Raw genomic sequence first — 24542 nt, 5'->3', positions numbered from 1 at the left:
ATATGTATGTTCCTATTACCATTTGCTTAATTGTTTCAGGTTTTTTATTGTAGGTCTTTTCTTTCTCTTGTGTTTCTTGCCTAGAGAAGTTCCTTTAGCATTTGTTGTAAAGCTGGTTTTGTTGTGCTGTATTCTCTTAGCTTTTGCTTATCTGTAAAGATTTTAATTTCTCTGTCAAATCTGAATGAGATCCTTGCTGGGTAGAGTAATCTTGGTTGTAGGTTTTTCTCCTTCATCACTTTAAATATGTCCTGCACTCTCTTCTGGCTTGCAGAGTTTCTGCTGAAAGATCAGCTGTTAACCTTATGGTGATTCCTTTGTGTGTTATTTGTTGTTTTTCCCTTGCTGCTTTTAGTATTTTTTCTTTGTATTTAATTTTTGATAGTTTGATTAATATGTGTCTTGGCATGTTTCTCCTTTATTTATCCTGTATGGGACTCTCTGTGCTTCCTGGACTTGATTAACTATTTCCTTTCCCATATTAGGGAAGTTTTCAACTATAGTGTCTTCAAATATTTTCTCAGTTGCTTTCTTTTTCTCTTCTTCTTCTGGGACCCCTATAATTTGAATGTTGGTGTGTTTAATGTTGTCCCAGAGGTCTCTTTGACTGTCCTCCATTCTTTTCATTCTTCTTTCTTTATTCTGCTCTGCAGTAGTTATTTACACTATTTTATCTTCCAGGTCACATATCCGTTCTTCTGCCTCAGTTATTCTGCTATTGATCCCTTCTATAGAATTTTTAATTTCATTTATTGTGTTGTTCATCACTCTTTGCTCTTGAGTTCTTCTAGGTCCTTGTTAAACGTTTCTTGCATTTTGTCTATTGTATTTCCAAGATTTTGGATCATCTTTACTATCATTATTCTGAATTCTTTTTCGGGTAGACTGCCTATTTCCCCTTCATTTGTTAGGGCTGGTAGGTTTTTACCTTGCTCCTTCATCTGCTGTGTGTTTCTCTGTCTTCTCATTTTGCTTAACTTACAGTGTTTTGCTTAACACTTACAGTGTTTGGGGTCTCCATTTTGCAGGCTGCAGGTTCATAGTTCCTGTTGTTTTTGGTGTCTGTCCCCAGTGGCTAAGGTTGGTTCAGTGGGTTGTGTAGGCTCCCTGGTGGAGGGGACTAGTGCTCTTGTTCTGGTGGATGAGGCTGGATATTGTCTTTCTGGTTGGCCGGTCCTCATCTGGTGGTGTGTTTTGGCGTGCCTGTGGCCTTATTATGATTTTAGGAAGCCTCTCTGCTAATAGTTGGTGGTGTATTCCTTTGTTGGTAGTTGTTTGGCATAGGTTGTCCAGCACTGGAGTTTGCTGGTCGTTGAGAGGAGCTGGGTCTTGGGGTTGAGATGGAGATATCTCCGAGATTTTTGCCGTTTGATATTACGTGGAGCTAGGAGGTCTCTTGTGGACCAGTGTCCTGAACTTGTCTCTCCCACCTCAGAGGCACAGCCCTGCCACCTGGCTGGAGCACCAACAGCCTGTCATCCACACGGGTCAGAATAAAAGGGAGAAAAAAAACAAAGAAAGAAAGAAGAAGATAAAATAAAATAAAGTAAAATAAAATAACGTTATTAAAATATAAAAGAAAAAATAATTATTAAAAAAATTTTGGGGGGTGCTTCCTTGGTGGCGCAGTGGTTGAGTATCTGACTGCTAATGCAGGACGGGTTCGGGCCCTGGTCTGGGAAGATCCCCCATGCCACGGAGCAACTAGGCCTGTGAGCCACAACTACTGAGCCTGTGCATCTGGAGTCTGTGCTCCACAACAAGAGAGGCCATGATAGTGAGAGGCCCGCGCACTGCGATGAAGAGTGGCCCCCGCTTGCCGCAACTAGAGAAAGCCCTCACACAGAAACGAAGACGCAACACAGCCAAATATAAATAAATTAATTAACCAAACAAAACAAAACTGATTAGACCCTTTGTAAGTTTATAAAAAAAGTTTTTTTTAAGTAAAAAAAAAAAAAAAGAGGGCAAGCAAACCAAAAAACAAATCCACCAATGATAACAAGTGCTAAAAACTATACTAAAAAAAAAAAAGAAAAACGGACAGACTAAATCCTAGGACAAATTGTAAAAGCAAAAGCTATACAGAGAAAATTACACACAGAAGCATACGCATACACACTCACAAAAAGGGAAAATATATATATATATCGTTGCTCCCAATGTCCACCTCCTCAATTTGGGGTGGTTCCTTGTCTATTCAGCTATTCCACGATGCAGGTACATGAAGCTGATTGTGGAGATTTAATCCCCTCCTCCTGAGGCTGCTGGGAGAAATTTCCCTTTCTCTTCTTTGTTCGCACAGCTCCTGGGGCTCAGCTTTGGATTTGGACCCGCTTCTGCATGTAGGTCACCTGAGGGCATCTGTTACCCGCTCAGATAGCATGGGGTTAAAGGAGCAGGTGATTCGGGGGCTCTGGCTCACTTAGGCCGGGGGAGGGAGGGGTACGGAGTGCGGGGTGAGCCTGCAGCTGCAGAGCCCCGCATGATGTTGCACCAGCCTGAGGCACGCCATGTGTTCTCTCGCGGAAGTTGTCCCTGGATCAAGGAATCCTGGCAGTGGTGGGCTGCACAGGCTCCTAGGAGGGGAGGTGCAGTGACCTGTGCTTACACACAGGCTTCTTGGTGGCTGCAGCAGCAGCCTTAGCATCTTATGCCCGTCTCTGGGGTCCTCGCTGATAGGCGCGGCTCGCGCCCATCTCTGGAGCTCCTTTAAGCAGCGTTCTTAATCCCCTCTCCTCGAGCACCAGGAGACAGAAAGGCAAGGAAAAGTCTCTTGCCTCTTTGGCAGCTCCAGACTTTTTCCTGGACTCCCTCCCAGCTAGCTGTGGTGCACTAGACCCCTTCAGGCTGTGCTCATGCAGCCAACCCGAGTCCTCTCCCTGGGACCTCTGAAGCCCGAGCCTCAGCTCCCAGCCCCACCCGCCCCGGCGGGTGAGCAGACAAGCCTCTCGGGCTGGTGAGTGCCGGTGGGCACCGATCCTCTGTGTGGGAATCTCTCTGCCTTGCCCTCTGCACCCCTTTGCTGCGCTCTCCTCCATGTCTCTGAAGCTTCCCCCCTACGCCACCCTCTGTGTTCACCAGTGAAGGGGCTTCCTAGCGTGTGGAAACCTTTCCTCCTTCACCACTCCTTTCCACTGGAGCAGGTCCCATCCCTATTCTTTTGTCTCTGTTTTTTCTTTTTTGTTTTGCCCTACCCAGGTTCGTGGGGAGTTTCTTGCCTTTTGGGAGGTGTGACGTCTTCTGCCAGCGTTCAGTAGGAGTTGTTCCACATGTAGATTTATTTCTGTTGTATTTGTGAGGAGGAAGGTGATCTCCACGTCTTACTCTTCCGCCATCCTGAAGCTCCTCTCTCAATGATGTTTTCATTGTATTCTTAACAGGGAAATACACTATGTTTGTTTTTTAGGGCATCTCTTAGAATGTAGAATCCCATTAACTATGCCATAGATTTTGAGATGAATTAGCTGTCTCTTTAAGAATAGGGGTCTGCAGAAATGAGACATATTTCAGAAATTATGGAAGGAAGAGAGATGGGATGATCAGGGTCCCAAGCAAGGCCACTGCCTGGAAGAGCCTAAAGTTGTTACCAAGTCCAAGTTTGTACTGCTCGCCCTACAACAGGCCAGTAAATTGAGAAACGAGTTGTTGGGGCAAGGAATAGCGACTTTGTTCAGAAAGCCAGCAGACCGAGAAGGTGGTGGACTATTGTCCCAAAGAACCATCTTGCCTGAGTTAGAATTTAGACTTCTTTTATGGTAAAAGGGTATAAAAGGGTGTGTCTGGTTGTTGCAAACTTCTTGGTTTGGGAATGTGTTCTTGCAGCTGTCCACATAGGTCAGGTCACAGTGTTCTTGTAAACCTCCAACAAGACAATTGTTATTTTTTGTTATGCAACTTTTTATCTCTATATGAATGTAAAAGTGTTATATCTTTAAAGGTCAGAGCCTTGAGAATGAGTTATTATGTATATATCAGGCTATAGGCAACATTCTTAACTTGTAGCAAAAGCAATAGAATACAGAGATTAAAGTTAAAGGAATAGATCCAATGTGGAGTCAGATTTGTTCTCCCCTATTGCAAAGTCACCAGAACCTCAAAGCAATGGCTGGTGGCAGGTGATTAGGTGATGAAGAGTGGCTGGCTGAGCAATATCTGCCTATTATCGGCCTCATGTTTATGGCAGAAAATTATAAAATAAGAAATGCTGTGGGAAGGGATACCTTAACATTTTGAAAGCCATTTTCACTCTCTTCTCAAAAATAACTTCTACCATGCTGCATGGTCTTGCATTCATTGTCTTTTTGTGTTGCCCTACTAATGTATTGTCTGATAGTTATTCATCGCTAATCAGGTTGAGATAAATCACGTTATGTGTTAAGCTGAGCTAAATTCTACCCTCTCTTATTCATCTGACAGGGTGGTTTTAGAACAGTAGGTTCCACAAATGTCAGCGCAGAAACAAACCTTCATTATAGAAGCAATTCACTAATATTACATAAGTCATGATGAGAAACAAAGGACACCACGTCCTAAGAGGCAGAATTTTCTATCATCTAACAAAAGTCCCTCCCTCAAATTGTAAATATGTATTCTCAGCTTGCAATATTAAAAGTTCTTGTAGCTGCTGGATAAAAATTGTTATTCATGCAATTCATGCAGCAGAAGTGTGCTTAAGTCATTTGTTTCTGGGAACAATTCATGTATATATATATATATATAAAATGTATTTATAGTCTTACATGAAATTTAAAAACTATGTAATAAAGACATATATATATTTTTGAATTGCTCAGCAGTGGATACTGAAAGTTGCTAATTATAGGGGACTGTCTCATTCTGATAAACAAGGCTGTGTTCAGTAAAATATGCAAATCACTGAGAGTCTTATTGACAAATGACAGATGTGGTGATAAGGCAAAGTAGTATGTGATATAATATTACTGTTTTGATTTAAAAAGTGAGTAGTCCTATCTATTCTGATGAACTTGGTTTTATTCAGCTAATTTCATGATCTAGAGCTACAGTCAATAATAAAGGAGTTCATAGTAGGATCTCCTTTAAAACTGTTTTGCTATAAACTCATATGATATGAATATCTTAGTACATATTTTTATTGTGAAACTGAAGTATATAATATCTTGTTCAATGAATTACTAGGGTTTGTTATTTTTTTGAAAACTAATTAATCAATTTATTTCTTACATCATTCCAGTAACTAGTATGAGACCTCTTTCAGGCATACAAATAACAGATTAAAAATAAAATCAGTTTACCAGACTCACAGACATAGAGAACAGACTTGTGGTTGCCAAGGGGGAGGGGGCGAAGGAGAGGGATGGACTGGGAGTTTGGGGTTAGTAGATGCAAACTATTACGTTTAGAACAGATAAACAACAAGGTCCTGCTCTATAGCACAGGGAACTATATCCAATCTCCTGGGATAAACCATAATAAAAAAGAATATTAAAAAAAAGAATGTCTATATGTGTATAACTGAGTCACTTTGCTGTACAGCAGAAATTAGCACAACATTGTAAATCAACTATACTTCAGTAAAAAAAATAAAATAAAATCAGTTTCCACATTAAAATAAAAACAAAACAAAAAATGGGTGAGGAAATGAGTGAAGAAATAAATAAAGTAGAAAAAGCCCCCAAGGATCAGCTTGATAAAAGACGATCTTGAGAAGTTGCTAAATGTGGTTCAAAAATATATCCCAATCAAATAGTAAGCACAAATAACATGTAGATTTTTATTTTTTGAAATTTATCTTTAAAGGTGATTCAGGAATAATTAATAATAATCTATTAAATGAATAACATTTACTAAAATTTTATATTCTGAAAAAAATTGCATGTTTTTAGAATTTAGTGAAAATCTAAACAGTATGGCACGCAAGGAAAGTTGCAAAGCTTCTATTATAGACAGTTGGGATTCCCATTTCTTTTCCTTTCTGGAAGAATGATTTACTGTCAGGGTATAATTGGTGTTATACTTAGCTAATGATCATTTTCAATTTTACTTGAGGTTTTTAAACGTTTAAAGTAATGTCAGTTCAGCTTCGTCTTTATCAACTAATTTTTGTTACAGGTTTGATTTACCCTTGCAGTATGTACTAATGTTAGTCTATAGTAACAGTAGTTTGGCCTATAAATTAAAAACAAAAAACAAAAAATAAACAAAAAACTTTGAGGCATGAAGTTCCCCAAACCATTAACTTCTACAGTGAAATTTCATTGGTGAAATTTTACCCCTAAAGCTGTGCTATTTAATTAACTTTGTACCCTTAGGTTAGGAATAACAAATGACTGGGATATTTTCAAGTATGTAAGTGAAAATATAATTAACAATTATTCTCTTAAAATGTCTATTAGATACCGCATTTGCTGCTAACAATATTTTTATCACAATGTGTTTGTTTATTTTATTCCTCTCCAATTCTTTGTTTCTATCTAATTAGTTTTCAACATTTAAAATTCAACAAATATTGTTTAAGGGCCAATTATGTGCCATTGTGTTATTTAATCTCATATTCTCTGCCCTGAGGATATTAGCATGTTTTTTTTACAGATAAGAAAACTGGTTTAGCAATGTTAAAGGAATTTAGTAAGTGACAGAGGGGAGGTAATTGACTATAAACTTTTCTAACATTTTTTAATACAACACCTGACCAGCTGCTACAATTAGTACATTTCCCCTTGGTTTGTCCTTAGTGGATGCCTTATTCAAATCTCAGTTTTTATGTCAACACTCCTGGGCCACACACCTTGATTCAGCAGTCTCTTGGGGCCTTGAAGAGAGCTATCCATACTAATACTATCCATTGAGTCCTCAGTACAAGACAGAATAAGTACAGGATATCTGAACTCTCCCACATCAAAACACAAGTTTTCTCTTCACTAGGCTCCATTCTGTTTTCCCTTTAAATGCTTCACTTACATTGTTATTCGGGGAATAACAAGTTGATTGTAAATACACAAGGTCATTGGATGTTAATTTATGTTTCCCAGAAAACAATTAATTAAAATTCCTTTCTGTTCTAAAAACAAAATAAAACAAACTGGGAGGTCAACCCATTGGGTTTGATGGATGGATTCATCAGTAATTTTAAAGATATAAACTGACAATATTAATTTCATTAACATATCTCCTGCACCAAATTAGTGAGTTAGGATAACTGGTTAAAAAACAAAAATATCTTTCCTGAGTTAGGGCTGGAAGTGCAAACAGGCTTTATGAGAAGGGTGACCATGTGTCCTGGTTTTGCCTGGGGCAGTCCCTGCTTTTGCGTGTTGTCCTGCCATTCATCCTGGTTTAACATCTATCCAGGTTTTTTTTAAGAACATGCTTTTATTATTTATTTTATGAAAATGAGCTGGCTTGAGTTTGACAGATTTTTGCTTTGCTTGCCCCTTCTGCCATAATCAGGTCTATTAGTTTGTGAGACCCAGGTGCAAAGAAGAGATTTCTCATTTTAACTTGTGCTTAAATGTTGAAAGACAATGACCAGCCCATCTCTCTATTCCTAACCCTTTCCACCTTCAACTTCTCTTAAAAGACCGCCTGCATTGTGCTTGCTGATAAAACAAAAAGCTTTCAGACCTCAAGGACTAGGCACAGCTACCTCCTTCTGTGCCAGACTCACAAAGCTGCTGGGACACCAGTGATTGGGGTTAGAAGGAAATGGGGGAAATTTTGTTTGTGGTTTGGGAAATGTGTACAGAAAATAGAGGATGAGCAATCCTATTCCATAGAGAGTAGTTTATAGTATTTTTATCATTTATTGTATGGTTTAAGTGTACAACTATATGCATGGTTTTGGGGTTTTTTTTGTTTTTTTGCGGTACGCGGGCCTCTCACTGTTGCGGCCTCTTCCGTTGCGGAGCACAGGCTCCGGACGCGCAGGCTCAGCGGCCATGGCTCACGGGCCTAGCTGCTCCGCGGTGTGTGGGATCTTCCCGGACCGGGGCATGAACCTGTGTCCCCTGCATCGGCAGGTGGACTCTCAACCACTGCGCCACCTAGGAAGCCCTAAGTGTACAACTATATACATGGTTTAGTAAACATTTTTATTTTGGAATTAACTCCTTTGACAGCAATAACAGAAAAAAATGAAATGAATATTTAATGAGATGTTAGGTACCGAATTTATACTTCTTTTAAAAAGTTGATGATAAACATGTAACTTGCACAAAAAGTTTGTTGATATTTCCAATCCATTATGGAGACTATGGACCTGTCACTGTCCATGTGACCACCAGAAGATGCATATTTGCTGAAAAAGCACCAGAGTACACTTCAAATCCTGTTTGCATTTGGTTCAAAATTGGTTACAAATTTAGAGTCAAAGTATTCAAAGAATGGAGTGGCAAAGATACTTACATTTTGGTTATGCAATAAACTAATTATTGCAGTTAATGCTTGCAAACAGGAACATATTGAATTGGATCCTCACAAAAGGAGAAACTGAACAAATTAAATAACAAGAGCCCAACTGGTATAAAAGACCTAATTTTGGACCTTTGTAATTGCATTTTGAAATATCTTGAGTTATGGGAAAAATGTTTTCTTGGTACTCCTCTTTGATTGAATATATTTATATATTTTGAAGTATTTAAGTTTTTCTATACATTCAGAAGAATCATAATAGAGATGACTTGGTTTTTTTGGAATTTTTGAATTTTATTTTATTTTTTTATACAGCAGGTTCTTATTAGTTATCCATTTTATACACATTAGTGTATATATGTCACTTGATGTATCACATAAAAATGTCTGGCAAAGACATATTTTATACAAATGAAGGCACAACCCCCCCCCAATATCTATAAGAATATTTTCAAGTTTCAATTTAAAAATATTAAAGTTGAGATTATAATTCATGTAGCATGATTTGCTTTTTGCTTACCAGGTACCTTAGCACTTATAGAGAGAATACATTTTCACTTAAAAATTTTATGGTGTGCCTAATTATTAGAGAAATGCAAATCAAAACTACAGTTAGGTACCACCTCACATTGGTCAGAATGGCCATGATTATAAAGTCTACAAATAACAAATGCTGGAGAGGGTGTGGAGAAAAGGGAACCTTCTTGCACTGTTGGTGGGAATGTAAGTTGGTGCGACCACTATGGAAAACAGTATGGAGGTTCCTCAGAAAACTAAAAATAGAATTACCATATGATCCAGCAATCCCACTCCTAGGTATATACCTGGACAAAACTATAATTCAAAAAGATACATGCACGCCTATGTTCATAGCAGCACTATTCACAATAGCCAAGATATGGAAACAACCCAAGTGTTCATCAACAGATGAATGGATAAAGAAGATGTGGTATATATATCCAATGGGATACTACTCAGCCATAAAAAAGAATGAAATAATGTCATTTGCAGCAACATGGATGGACCTAGAGATTGTCATACTGAGTGAATTAAGTCATAAAGAGAAAGACAAATATCATATGGTATCACTTATATGTGGAATCTAAAATATGGCACAAATGAACCTATCTATGAAACAGAAACAGACTCACAGACACAGAGAACAGACTTGTGGTTGCCACAGGGGGAGGGAGGAAAGGAGAGGGATGGACTGGGAATTTGGGGTTGGTAGATGCAAATTATTACATTTAGAATGGATTAATAACAAAGACCTACTGTAGAGCACAGGGAACTATATCCAATTTCCTGGGGTAAACCATAATGGAAAAGAATATTTAAAAAAAATGTGTATATATGTAAAACTGAGTCACGTTGCTGTACGGCAGAGTTTGGCAAAACACTGTAAATCAACTATACTTCAATTAAAAAAAAATTTATGGTGTACCCCCAAAAAAGAGCCAATTGAAATGTCCATGCTTTCTTATGCATTATTCATAAAATGTGTCTTTGAAGAGGTTTGCAGGTAATTTTACCAAAAAAAAAAAAAAAAGAAATAATAGGACCACATTGAAAAAACATGCATTTTCCAAATAATGCTATGGATAAGAACCTGTTTCAAGTCCCTGAACATGTGCGTAAATAATTTTTCTGCTTACGTTTTAAACTTATTTCTGTAAAATTTTATAGAGCTTTACAAGCCGCTTTTTAAAAAAAATTCCTAACAACTTCAGTGTATATTTTCTACAATCAAAGACAGTCTCTGATAAAATCAGTACAACTATCAGAATGTGGAAATGAAGAAGTATTTTGGTGGTGTTTACTACACTAGAAATGTGCTATTTTTATTTTTTAGAAAATTTTATTTTGAAAATATTTATTGAATAGAACTTTTTATTGGTTCACTAACATATTAAAGCCAAATAGTCCGTAGCTAATTATTTTTTTAATTATATAATTTAGTTATTTTTATTGCTCCCATTGACTGTTAAATATACTCCGATTTGCATGGTAAATTATATGGTCTCCCTGCTCATGTTTAAAGGATATATGAAAATTAACCAAATAAAAGAAGGTAGGAGAGGGCATTCTAGGAACTTGATTCTACTGTGGACTGAGGCTGTTACTCTCTGCCTGTGTCTCTCCTCTTTGTCATAATCATTTGTCTTGGAAACGAAATTCCACCAGCTACCATGGCTGTGGAGCTCATCCCTCTCTATAATGGGACAGTTTTAGAGGGCAGATGCCCTCAAAGCTGGCTACTACCAGTTGACTTGAGATTGCAAATTGATAGTTTTAAACTAAGGCACCCTATTCCACAAAGAAAGACAGAGTTCTAAAAGCGATTGAAAAAAACCCCACTATCATCATGCAAGTGGTTGTCAGGTTTTCTTTCCTTTTAAAATAAGTATTTTGGGCAAAATAAATTTTAAAAGTATTTAATCAAAACATCTTAAATTGGTTGAGAGAACAGATTGGTATTGGGAAGGAAAATTGGAAGAGATCTTCACTTCAGACAGTATGAATGAAATCAAGATGTGTTCTGAACTTCAAAAATAATGAACTATTCATTCAAATACTCCCAGGTCTTTGCACTTGGTCATCCTAAGGCTTGTCGAAATGGAGGACAAATATATATACAAGTAGACCAAGTAATGAGATACAATAAGTGTTTCCTAGCCCTATTAATAAGTAGGTGATCATAAAGAAATCAAGAGAATACAGTGTCTAAACTGTCCATCCACTCATTGATCCACCCATCCACCTACCCACACACCACTCGGTTATTCATATATTCAACTAATAGTTAATGAGTACATATTTTTTGACATATTCCTTGGCAAAGAATACAAAGACCTGACCCTGATCTTAAGATGCTTAATGCAGGGATTCAAATCAATAGATATATTTCAGTGTGGCTAGGAGATTTCTGCTTATGTACTACTACTTTGGGGCAAGGTGTGTTATTTTCTGAGAACTTAGAAAAATATCTTAAAGAGTTACACTTTATGCTAGTAAAATGCTCATCCTTGGGTAAATACAGTCTCCACTTAACTCTTCCACTTCATTTAAACAAAATTTTTTTAATGAATTATATTTTTTTAACTTTTTATTTTATATTGGAGTAGAGTTGAGTAACAATGTTGTGATAGTTTCAGGTGTACAGCAAAGTGATTCAGTTCTACATATACATGTATCTATTCTTTTTCAAATTCTTTTCCCATTTTAGTTGTTACAGAATATTGAGCAGAGTTCCCTGTGCTATACAGTAGGCCCTTGTTGGTTATCCATTTTAAATAGAGCAGTGTGTACGTGCCAATCCCAAACTCTAAACAAATTTTTATCGATTACTTATGAGCCAGGCACAGGAGTACAGAGAAACCTGATAAAACACCAACCTTGTACATGAACAAAGAGGGCATAATAATAATAATAATTTGAAAACCACCTCACTGATGCTCTGGGAGGACAGAGAAGGGGCATCTAACCTGACCCTGGTCTGAGAGTTGGGGAGATGCGGAAGAGTGTCAGGAAAGACCTCTGGGGAAAGTCTTAAAGAATGAATGAGGGCTTCCCTGGTGGCGCAGTGGTTGAGAGTCCGCCTGCCGATGCGTGGGACGCGGGTTCGTGTCCCGGTCCAGGAAGATCCCACATGCCGCGGAGCGGCTGAGCCCGTGAGCCATGGCCGCTGAGCTTGCGCGTCCGGAGCCTGTGCTCCGCAACGGGAGAGGCCACAACAGTGAGAGGCCCGCGTACCGCAAAAAAAAAAAAAAAAAGAATGAATGAAAATTAACCACATAAGAGAAGGGAGGGAGGGGCATTCCTGGATGTGGGGAATGTACGAGCAGAGGCACAAAGGTGATAAAATGTATGGTGGAGAATTGAAAGCCAACTGATGCTGCAAAAGCATGAAGAGGAAGTCATCGTGGGCAGGAGAAAAGCTGGAGCTGATGGCTGGGATGTGCCCTGTAGGGACTTTCATGGGCTTTCAAGAAGCTTGAGTCTTGAGACATCCTTGAAATGATTTTAAGTTGGGGGGATAATGTCAAGGTCAGTTTTTAATCTAGATCAGGTTTCTCAGCCTCAGCACTATTAACATTTGAGCCAGGGAGTTATTTGTTAGGTGGTAGGGGAGACGTCTTGTGTGTTATAGGATGCTGAGCAACGTCTCTGGTCTATACCCTCTAGATACCTGTAACATTACCCCTCTGTGACAACCAAAAATGTCTTCAAATATTGCCAGTGTTCCCTGGGGGCTACAATCACCCTCAGTTTTAGATGAATCACCCAGAGGGTGTGTCACTAAACTCAGGTCCAGTTGCTCTCCACTCAAAAATCAGTACCCGAGAGAGGCAAATGTTGGTAGAAAGGAAAGTTGCTTTTAATCAGAATGCTGGCAATCTGGGGAGATGGTCGATTCAGTATCCCCCAAAAACCATCTCCCAGGATTCTGCTCAGCCATGAAAATTTTGTAAAGAAAAAGGGAAGTAATCTCAGTTACTCACTGAGATTGGGGGTTGGGGTCATCGTCATTCCCCACTGTGTACAGGCTTGTTGATGTCCTGTGATCTTTCTTTAGATGCTGTCTTGTTCACGCAGTTTGTGAGATCACTGAAGGGGAAGCTAGGGAAGAGGTCTGGTCATCTGTTAATTACTTTTCTTCATTTCTATTTTGATGTATGGAAAGAACCAACAGGTTGGACAAGGTATCGTGTGATCAAAAGGTTGGAAAGGTGTGCTTGGGCCAGAGATGAGTAGAGCATGGGGGCGCCTTGTTTAAGGTTAGTGACAAGACAAAGGGGCCTCCTGCAGAGAGCTCTTTCCTGCCAAAAACTGCTTATAGGTGAATTTCAGGGGGAAAGACAAGTGATAAAATCAGAACTGAATTATGGAGTTGGAGATTAGAGTGGGAAACCAGACAGATAATGGCAGATAATTTGGGAGACATTTGGATGGAAAACACAGTAAGAAAGAGAAATGGGGGGAGGAGAGTGCTGAGAGAGGTCTTGGGTGTGGTTTTTGAGATGGGGATTAAAGATGCCCGAGTTACATCCAGGCTGATGGGTCTGGCAGACAGATGAATATACAAACCTGAAACTCCATGAAGAAGTTTGGTCTTGCAGGGAGCATTTGAGTGTCAGCTAAAGTGAGGATGGAGGTGTATAGGGATGTAAACAAAGAGGCCAACAATTGAACCTTTGGGAACATAAAGAAATAGAGGAGTAGACAACAGGAGAGAAAACAGTCAAAGACAAGGAATGGTCAAGGGTGAGAAGTGAGCTAGGAAGATGTGGTATCACATCTGCCAAAGAAGCCTTTTAAGAAGAAAGCTGTTTTGTAATGATGCTGCAGAAAGGCATATTCAAATAAGAAGTGAGAAGTATTCCTGGACATTTTAAATGATCTTTGGCTACAGTATTATATCCAAATACTCATATCTAAGAAAGTAGAGACTATTAATGCTTCTCCCTTAATTACTTTATGGTAATATATTAAAATAATCTGTTGATGTCTATGAAGTATTTTGAGACTCTCAGAAATAGGCATTGCAGGGATGTATTTTTTTATGTCCCTTTTCCTACCAATATGCACAAATAACTGAAATATGCCAGTGGCAAAATAAGTCCAATGTGTAAATGGACTGGTTTAATTCATGAATGACAATTTGTATGCCCTGATATATGCCAAGTGGTGTCTACAAGGCTATGAACAGCTGTCTCATGTACCTAATGGCTTTTCTCATCAAAAATGTAAAAAAGGGTCTTCCCTGGTGGTGCAGTCATTGAGACTCCGCCTGCTGATGCAGGGGACACGGGTTCGTGCCCCGGTCCGGGAAGATCCCACATGCCGCGGAGCAGCTGGGCCCGTGAGCCATGGCTGCTGAGCCTGCGCGTGCGGAGCCTGTGCTCTGCAACGGGAGAGGCCGCAACAGTGAGAGGCCCGCGTACCGCAAAAAAAAAAAAAAAAAAAGTATATATAATACTCATCACCACCATGATGTGTTCTGGATACCAAAGATGGGGGAAGGTTGTCTTGCATGAGATTTTAATGTAATTGATACGGGTGTCAAAATTATTTTTTTCTACAGGTAGCTCAGGATATTCAGTGTACTTAATATCAATTGGCAATTCTACTAAGATTTTTTTAAGATAAGAACATAGTTACAGGTGAATTTAATAAAACTCTAGCTTGTATAGCATTTGCCTGTTTTTTTCTGCAGGTTGAGAGAATTAAATGCGAAATGCTACAGATATTAATTTCTCAAGATTCAATTGCAGTTTAAGAAAATTAGTCATTTATTCCTCTTGTCAATGCAGCAAGAAAGGAACAGTGCAAAAGTTGACCAGCTTGAAAAGTTCTACATTACATTTTTACTCATAAGGGAATATTTTATTTTTTGTATTTACTGTCAGAGAGTTCACAGTTAATATTTCAGATGTCATTATTTTTATTCCTATTGTGCATTTTCAGTATAAAATAAAATATTGTGAATATTTTATTAAATAAATTAAAATTTAATTTAAACTTTTTGAACTAAAAAAATTGCTGGGTGCTACCGAAGAATAAATTCACTCTCTCTTTGTAGTTAAATTAACACCCTAACTCTCTCTGGACATACGTTTTCAAGGACTTGAAAGATTGAAAAAAGTGATGTGTGATTCTCAATCAAGCTGATCTGACTTACATGCTTGTCTGCATTGATACACTATTAAGTACAACAAACCATAAATAAGTAGAAATTGTAATCCTTATTTTCAGAAGTTTGCAAGAACCACATAGAAATCAATAAGAGAACAATTCAGTGCTGGACACTTTAGAGCTGCACACATATGTAGAAGGTGTTTAAGGGTTGGAGAGATCCGTAGGCTCCAGGAAAGTCAAAGGAGGCTTCGTAGGGAAGGTGGTCTTCTTACTGTTTTACTTGGTGTTGATCCTAGTCGCAAAGAGAAATTTGTTTTTCCCAGTTGGTACTAGAATCTTTCTTTATGAGTGGGAGATGGGAAAAAGGGAATTGAATTTGCCACTTGGAGGAACTTAGGGTTAAAGCAAGGGAACAAGAAACATCAGATCTTCAACCTTTTTGGACCTTAGCAGTGTTTTTCCATACTTATTCAGGAACCAGAACCACAGGTCTGCTTTGGGCAAAGCAATTTTTTTACTCAGTCCTTTGAGACTTGCAATAGTAGGGAAATGGCTCCTTAAAGAAAGGACTTAAACACACACACACACACACACATTTATTTCTTTATTTAAAAATAAAATATATGTTCCTTGTACATATATTTATACTTTTACAACTCCTTACCTTAGGTATTTTGTCAATAGCTTTTTCTTTGGAATTTAAGGCAGTATGCCTTTTTACTTAAAAGATTCATTGTGATTGCCATCACAAGCAAACCAATATCTTCCGTGTTTCGAAGTTCATTTACAAATGAAAGTAAATCACTAAAATGTGCTTTTTTCATTTAGGAGGAATAATTTGTATGTCTTGGGCACAATGTCATTATACTTCCTGAGGTCAAGGAAGTATATTCATCTAGAAAGTAAAGCTGACATATTTAAGAAAAGACTTCACCCATTTGAAAACAGAGTGGGTTCCTGCAAGCAAAGTTAATTTAACCTTTGGCAGTTTAGAAAGTTATTAAACACTTACCCAGAGATTGGCTATTCCAATGAAAACCATTCAAACCAGTCATGTGGACTGTCTCAAATTCTCCAAGAGGTTGAAATTCCCTTGCAGAAGTAAGCAAACGATTGTGTCTTCATGTCTGCTGTCAGTACAAAAGCAGCTGGATTCCAAACAAAAAGCAGCTTTGCTTAGGGACATGCATTGTCAGTGGTTGCATGAGACCTGAGGGAAGTAAGTGCTGCCTGTTCACTACAAGTGTCAAGGAGAGATGTCACAGGTGGAACGACATGCTTGCTAAGGACCCGCAGAACCGCTAGTGGAAGAGCTGCAGGTATCTCATGAGTTGTCACCTGTGTCACTACACTTCTGTTTCTCGCTATTACTACAGACTGGGCTGAAATGGAGAGAAGGCTTCAGGCTTTGAGCTCTGCTCAGAGCTTTGGGGGGAAGCACTTTCCCCTTGGGGGGAAGCACTGCTTAGGCCAAAGCTAGAGATTTGGCTCAGGGGACCTGCATTCCAGACCTCCCTTTGCCAAAAGTGACTGAGTGATCTGGGACATTTTACATTCCTTTCTGGTCTTCTGTTGTTTTGTCCGTACAGTATGGAATTTGAACCAGGCAATCTGTGAGATCTCTTCCTGTTTTAACAAAAGTCCCTTTTAGAATTTGTCTTTTATTTTTCAGAAAACCTCTTACATTCTGTGGGTGAAGAGATTTGCCATCAGCTTTTAAAATGGAAAGAAAGGGGCAAGGAATGGCCTTGGCACTAGGCTCTCAATTATGATTCCTTTCTCCTTCTACTTGCTTTCTTTTCCCATGATCGTATTTTCTCTAAAGTGACATTACCCAAATGCATAAAATGAAATTATATCCTCGCCGACCGTACACCTAGCTCTGTGATGATTCATGTCTTGATTATTACACAGGGCTTAGTAGAAAGTAATGCAATTGTCCTTCCAATTTCATGTGAAGGCTAAGAGGAGAGAGGATTCATTTGAATACTTTACCCTCTTTTGTGTAATACAGTGCTTTCCATATTGCTTTCTTCAAGCTTGTCTTTCTACTCCTGAAATTGCACTGCGGTGGGTTCTGACACATTGAGAAATGGCTGCTTTAATGTTGCAGCAGGCTGAGTTTCATGTAACTATTGTTAAAAATGTGATAAGAAAAACACATGTCCAAAGAGGAGTGATTCACGTTTCCCAGAGAGTCAAACAAGAGATGCAAATAAAGGACCTTGGCAAGACTCTGGCAGTAGATTCCTTGGACAGCAGCGCCTGGATGGAGCCCTCTTCTTGCTGGATCCCCAAAACATGGTGACTTTGTTGTTAGTGCTGACAGCTTCCTCTTTCACAGCCATATGCAACCAAAATCATCTCAGGAAGACGTTTCCCTACTACCCAATATTCAAATATTTTTATTTCAAAAATACCTAGTTAATGTCAGTATTCTTAGTCTTCATCTAGATTATCTCCATTCTCCAATACGGCCATAGTTCTTGGTGCTTCCATTGACCACACTTTTCTACATACTTTGTCCCACGCCTACCATTTTCAGGGTGTGTCGGAGCGAGATACCGTGGGTGGCAAAGACAGATTCTGCATTCGTAATGACTTATATTGGGGAGGGTGTAAAAAAACACATACAGTAATTTAAAAAGCAAGGGCAAATTGCCAGTATAACAGTCATAGAACAGAGGTCATGAGGAAGTGTGTGATGTATTTCCAAATGGGTTTTCTGAACCCCAAGTACTTTGATGTAAAGGCCGAGAGCTTACCTCTGAAAGGGGAAACTCCATGGAGGAGGTGGTGCTCGAGGGAGCAATGAAAGTCATGAAGGATTGTGACAAGCAGAGAAAAGCAGGCTGGTGGGAACCAAGACAGTGGTTCTCAAAGGCTCTGTACCCCTGCTGAGATGCACACTATACAGATGTAACATTAAGTAATATTGAACCACACAGTGAGAAAGTTTTCTCTTCCCAGTTGTCTTTCAGTACTTTTATTTAGGAAAAGAAGGCTTCAGTTTGATGTGAACACATCTTTAACCCCTGTGTCCACACTTGCTAGTTAACCATTCCCTCCCCCCATTCTTTAACACATAGCCAGTAGGGCCCCAGACTTAAAAGACGATGGCAGACAACAGTACCTGTAATTCAATTTAAATGGGTTTCAGATTGCATCTACTTTTTAGTTCTCTTCATCTTATGGAAAGTCATGTTGGATTTCCACTTAAAATCGTGATATAAAATATTTTAATCAAATAAATGTATTTAAGGGAGAACTTAGATAAGGAAAAGTAGAGGCAAATAATAGCACAAGTGTTAGGTAGATAGGGCAGAATTTGTTTGGGTGATATATGTATGAATGTAGGAGAACATGAGTTTTAATATAAGTTATACTTGGTTTGGTAAGTAGCCCCCTGTGATAACAAGGACAGTCCTGATGGAAAGTAGCCAGAACAAGATGAGAAAGAGAGGTTGTAAGCAGGTCAAGGTCAGGGAATACGGGACTCATGAACTTCATTCATGTTGTATCTTCCTTGGGATTCCGAGACCACTTTCTTTACCCACATGTTAATAACTAGGGTTTATTAATTCCTTCTCAGATGCCAGTATGGTATTATCTTCCATATAATTATGACATTTTTCATCACAACTACCCTAACAGGAAGGTATTAGCCTGAGTTTAGGAGTGAAGAATCTTACCAGTGGCCCACAGCTAGTAGTTAAGAGAGTTGGGTTTGGAACCCAGACCTATCTGATTCCAAGGCTCCTATTACTACCTTGTGCCTAGAAACCCTATTCATCTCCCAGCCCCAATGTGAACACTGGCTTTTTCTGTCTAAGTCCACCTTTCCAACACACGGTCGACCTCCTCTTTGGATTTTCTGCATCCATCACTCTATATTTCTGGGTAGTCATTTTTTTCTCCCCTTCACTGGAAGTGTTTCTCTGGCCATCTACGAACTAGATTGCAAGGACCCAGAAGGCCTGTTCCCATGTCCCAAGGCATCCAGCACTGTACTTTTTTCATGGTCAAGGCTCATATTATTTGAATTGAGCTAAATTTTCTTGCTCTGACATGGCTTATCACAGAAATACAGCTGTAGCAACTCAGGGTAAGTGTGAACAGGTGCTCTGGCAAAGATAACTCAGGACCTACCTGGGAAGGCTTTGCTTTGTCAGATTCCAAGAATCTAATTAATTAATTTTGAGCAAATCAGCAACCCTTTGGATTTCTTAAATCACTTTGGATTTTTTTATAGCTGGGTTGTGTAACATCTGAGTTAAATAGCACAAAAAAGGATACCCGGTAATTATAGACTTTTAGATGTCAGGGGAGAATTTTAAAGAATATCTTATCCAGCTCCTTTTTTTTGTCAGTGAGGAAGCTGAAGGCTTAAGCAAGTTTCACAAGTCGCTTAAGGCCACAGAGCTTGTTAAGTGTAGGCCTTTAACTAAAGATCTCTCTGGATTCCTAGTCAATTATCTGGCTTTGAGCTTGGAGGTCACTTACCCCTTCTTCCCATCCAGTAGAGGAACCCCTACAGTATCTCTGACTGCTGTCAACTGGGGCTCCTTGTGAGCATGGAACAGGACCCCATTTTCTTTGGAAGCAATCCATTCCATTTAAAATTAAACAGCATCTTTTCCTTTGTTGAACCCAATAGAACCTTTCAATCCTGTCCATTGCTCTAAACAGCAGAGTTTTCTAGGACTCTCTTTTAAACCTGTCCTCATTTCCATCCACAGGCACTCCTGTGATCCTATCAGTTCCAGGGTTTTAAATCTATAAACTGAGGACTTTCACCTTTGTACCTCTAGACCAACTCTCTCCTCTGAACTCTAGACCCATATACAGCCAATTACTGGATGTCTTCTTTTGGATGTCTAGTAGGTATCCCAGATTTAATACCCAAAACCCAAATCTTGATTGTACCTTCCCACCAAAAATCTCCTCCCACCCCCTAATCTTCATGTCATTAAACCAGACTCTATTTTTTCAGTTGCTTTGGCCAGTAACCTGAAGTCACCCTGGTGTTTCCCATTCTCTTTCATTGTCTATCTAAACCATCAGCTACCCTATTGGCTCTATTTTAAAATAACACAACATTGTTATCAACTATGCTCCAATATAAAATAAAGATTTTTTAAAAAATAAAATAAAAAGGAAAGAATCTGAAAAAGAATACACACACACTCACACACACACACACACACATATTCAGATATGTATATATATCTGAATCACTTTGCTGTGCACCGGAAACTAATACAACATTGTAAATCAACTATACTTCAATTAAAAAAAAATGATGTCTTTTGATAAACAGAAGTTTGTTTCTTACCACTGTTAAATATATCAAACTTTTCTTTAAAACAAAAATTAAAAACTAAAAATTTCTTCCAGAATCCAACAAATTCTTACCAACTCCACTGCTCCCATTGTAGTTCAGGCTATCATGCTTCTTGCACAGACGACTACCCCCCCCCCCACATGTTCCTCAACAGTCTCTTCTCCCCGCAGTGGCTGGAACATAAATCAAAATCCCCTCCATGGGGCTTCCCTGGTGGCGCAGTGGTTGAGAGTCCGCCTGCCGATGCAGGGGACACGGGTTTGTGCCCCGGTCCGGGAAGATCCCACATGCCGCGGAGCGGCTGGGCCCGTGAGCCATGGCCGCTGAGCCTGCGCGTCCGGAGCCTGTGCTCCGCAACGGGAGAGGCCACAACAGTGAGAGGCCCGCGTACCGCTAAATAAATAAATAAATAATATGTCTTCAATTAATTATAAAATTAAACCAAACTTTTACACAGAAAATAAAAAAACACTTCCTTCTGACATGCCCACACTCACTCACATCTCTGACTCCTTTTATCAGAAAATGTTTTGCTGATCACCCCCTCTCCCATATATTATCCCAATACTCTGATTTATTTGTCTTCACAGCATTTATCACTATCTGACAGACACTGCATTTACCTGTTTGTTTTTTCATCCTTTGCATATCCCACAAAGGCATGAGCTCAATGAGAGCTGGGATTTTATTTTATTTTTGTGGTTTCCTGCAGTGTCCTCAGCCTGCAGCATGGTGTCTGCAAAATGTAGGTGCAACCGATAAATATTTGTTAAATGAATTTCTCCTTTAACTTTGTCATTGAGCCGGGTCTTATACTTGTACCGTGTTGACTCTGGAATCCCTGTGCAGGCATTTGCCTTTATTCCTAGAAATATCATAATTTTAGTGTGGTCCATGGGGCAAAGTTGGCAAAATCTTTTTGAGCCATCCTAAGTTAATTTATGATGATTGTTAATATCAGCCACGGTTACTATTTATTGAACACTTGCATAGCCATCACCCTGCCAGGTGTTTTACAATATTATTTCCCTTAATCCTTACAATGGCCCTATGGGAAATGCTACTATTGTCCTCATTTTGCTCATGAGGAAATCGAAGCCTGGAGAGTTAAGTGACTTGCTCACACAGCCAGGGAATGGCAGAGCAGAGCCACCCTTCAAGGCCACATGTCCCGGATTCAGATACACTATAGTAATGAAGAGCAATGGCCTCCGGAAGCAGACAGATCTGGGTTCGCATTTACTCACGTAGCTGTGGGATGTCGACTGAGTCCTTTTTCTCCCTTGACATTCCCCGTCGTCCCGTAAATGAGAGTAACAGTAATACCAACTTCATAGGGTTGTTACGATGATTCGATGACTCTGGTCCCATGCTTAGTACAGTCCTGGCACAGAGTTAAAGCTCATTAAGTGTTGTCATCATGGCAGTATCATTAATAGGACTAAAAAAAATTAACGAATAATGATTTTGCTTCCATTGGGCAACACATGTCCTCTTAATGTTCTTTTTATCCCACATCTATCTATATTACTTCTCCCTTCCATCTGTGCATCTGTAAATCTGATAATGGGATCTTCCTATAAACTACTGATTAAAAGTGGTGAAGGATGTACAGGTGAGGATAAACCTTTAGACAGCCAGGGATGCCCTCTAGAAACCGTGTGAGCTTTGTTTTGACAGCAAGAAGGTACTGGTTAGTATGGCACCTTCCAGGAGCATGACTTAGTTTCACCAGTCTGTTCTGTTCATCTGCTAAAAGGCGAGCACAGCTTTACTTTCCTTCCCAGGGGATCCTACTGGGACTAAATGACTCGGTAGGAAATCCAAGAAGAATCTCATATCTCCTGCTTTGGGCAGACTGGTCTCTAGTTAGCTCTCTTCGTAGCAGTGCTGGAGGTAGCCTGGATGCTTGGCACTTTTAAAAGCAGTGGGGAGGAGGAATCCACCGTTTCTTTCCATGGTTTGTCATCACACGGTAATGACAATATGAATGGCAATTGGTAGCCTTCGTTGAGTACTTATCCTGTGTCATGCACTGGAAAAAAAATCTTTTATCTGCACAGCAATATACTAGGTGTTACTCCTATTTTCTAGAGGAGAAAACTGTGCAGAGTGGGTTTTGGTTGGTGCCCCATCCAGATCCCCTTTACTTTGCTAGGTCAGTCATCGATTTGCTGCCTCATGGCTCTGAGCGAGCTGTTTGACACGTGCTCCGTGATAACGGACTTCCAGTAGAGGGCGCCAGGGGGCTCTGCGGGAGGAAGATGCTCTCCTGCCCGTGCAGAGTGGTCCTGGAGGAGGGAGGTTTGAGCGCCAGGGCGGCTGCTGAAGCCTGCCCGCCACGCATCGAGCCCCAGACACGGTCGCTGTGCAAACCTGCAACCTTAGTCTCACCGTAACAGTTCCACAGCTGTCTTCACCCTGAAACCAGAGCCCCTACGTGACTCCCCTCCTCCCGCCAGCCCCCAGATTTCCCGCACCTGCACCCACAGCATCAGTTGCTCATCTGGCCCCGCTTGCACCTCACACTCCCGAGAGTGGAGGCCACTTGCTTGCACGGCAGCCCAGCCCCTGTCCATCGCGGCCAAACCAGCATCCTTCTGTGCTCTCTGGTGAACTGAACCCCACTGTCTTCAAGTTTATCTTCCTTAGATTATCTGCCTCAGCTCCAGGGTACTACACAGGTACCCTTTCATCACAGTTAGTAATTATCTATATTGCACTTTATATCCTGTATGATTTCCATATCCAGCTTGGATCCAGACTGCTGTCGGCCCATCCCACGGCTGCTCCAAGCATTGGCTGCTGAACTGACAGAGGCTCCCTCCTCAAATAATTGCCCTCAGCGACGGGAGCCGCCTTGCCCAGGAGGTTAGCACCCTCCCTAATCCTCCCCTCCACCTGTGAGCCAGAGGCGGTGACTAACCCTCGAAAGCCAGCTCCTGTGACCTCAGGCAAGGACAACTCTACAGTACGGTTCACCCTGCAGAGGCTTCTGTGGATCAGGTTGAGGTGAAGGTTCACCAGAAACCTGGTCCTTTCTTAGCTCTCTCTCCCATTCTCAGTCCTCCTCTTCCTCTCATTCTCTTATAGGCTTTACTTGAGAGTCAGCCCTCAATAAATTAGATATGTCCTAATCCTTGTCTCAAGCTCTGCATTGAGGCACCTGGCCTCAAATATGTTCCTAGGCCACAGAGCTAGAAGATAATGAAGCTGGTGATTGTACTAGGTCTATCTGACTCCAAATCCTATGTCTTTTTTTTTTAATTGAAGTATAGTTGATTCACCATGTTGTGTTAGTTTAAGGTGTACAGCAAAATGATTCAGTTTTTTCAGATTCTTTTCCACTGTAGGTTATTACAAAATACTGAGTATAGTTCCCTGTGCTATACAGTAGGACCTTGTTGTTTATCTATTTTATATATAGTAGTGTGCATCTGCTTAACCTCAAACTCCTAACTTATCCCTCCCCCAGCCTTTCCCTTTTGGTAACCATAAGTTTGTTTTCTATGTGTGTGAGTCCATTTCTGTTTTGTAAATAAGTTCATTTGTATCATTTTAAAAGATTCCACATGTAAGTGATATCATATGGTATTTGTCTTTCTCTGTCTGACCTACGTCATTTAGTATGATCATCTCAAGGTCCATGAATCCTGTCCTCTTCGCCACCACTTTCTTATGGTTGAGGGAATCTCTCGCTTCCAGCATGTTCTCTGTAACATAATGTGTCTTCTATGCTGAGCATTTTGGTCTTGATAATGGCCTGTCATTGGTCCAGGGTGAAGTTTGTGATTACTGGCTCAACATCCAAGGCCTGTGCCCACTGTCACTGGAGGCCCACACGCCCATGATCTGTTCCATGGAGGCTCACAGACCCTTTGCCTTTACCGCCTCCTGCCATATCTCTTCCTCCTTTCTCTTCCCCAAAGAGTGTGGGCCGGCATCCAGGTTGGAGCTCTACCACCCCAGTTCCCTGAAGTGAGTCTGCTTGTTTAGCTAAATCGCTCTCCTCTTCTCCAGGCATGTTTATTTGGGGTAGGCTAGTTCTCCACGCCCTGGGAATTGTGCACTGGCATTCACTGAGGTTCAGAAACTAAGTTGACAACTTGACACTTGCATGCCTTTTAGGGAAATCATGGTTATTACTGGGGGCCGTAGCAGCAGGTTT

At 40.2% G+C, this 24542-nt stretch overlaps 1 protein-coding gene across 1 annotated transcript in view; it reads left to right on the top strand.

The window, feature by feature from the left end:
- The window catches only part of KCNH8 (potassium voltage-gated channel subfamily H member 8), a gene marked incomplete at both ends in the record, with an annotated part of 386090 nt that overhangs the window by 55053 nt on the left and 306495 nt on the right, over positions 1–24542 (top strand). The gene's annotated exons all lie outside the window — the stretch shown is intronic.

This window comes from Grampus griseus (genome assembly GCF_964374135.1).
Source record: "Grampus griseus genome assembly, chromosome: 5".
Classification (NCBI taxonomy): Eukaryota; Metazoa; Chordata; class Mammalia; order Artiodactyla; family Delphinidae; genus Grampus; species Grampus griseus.
The sequence above is the reverse complement of the archived record's forward strand: the minus strand, read 5'-3'. Positions and strand labels throughout refer to the sequence as shown.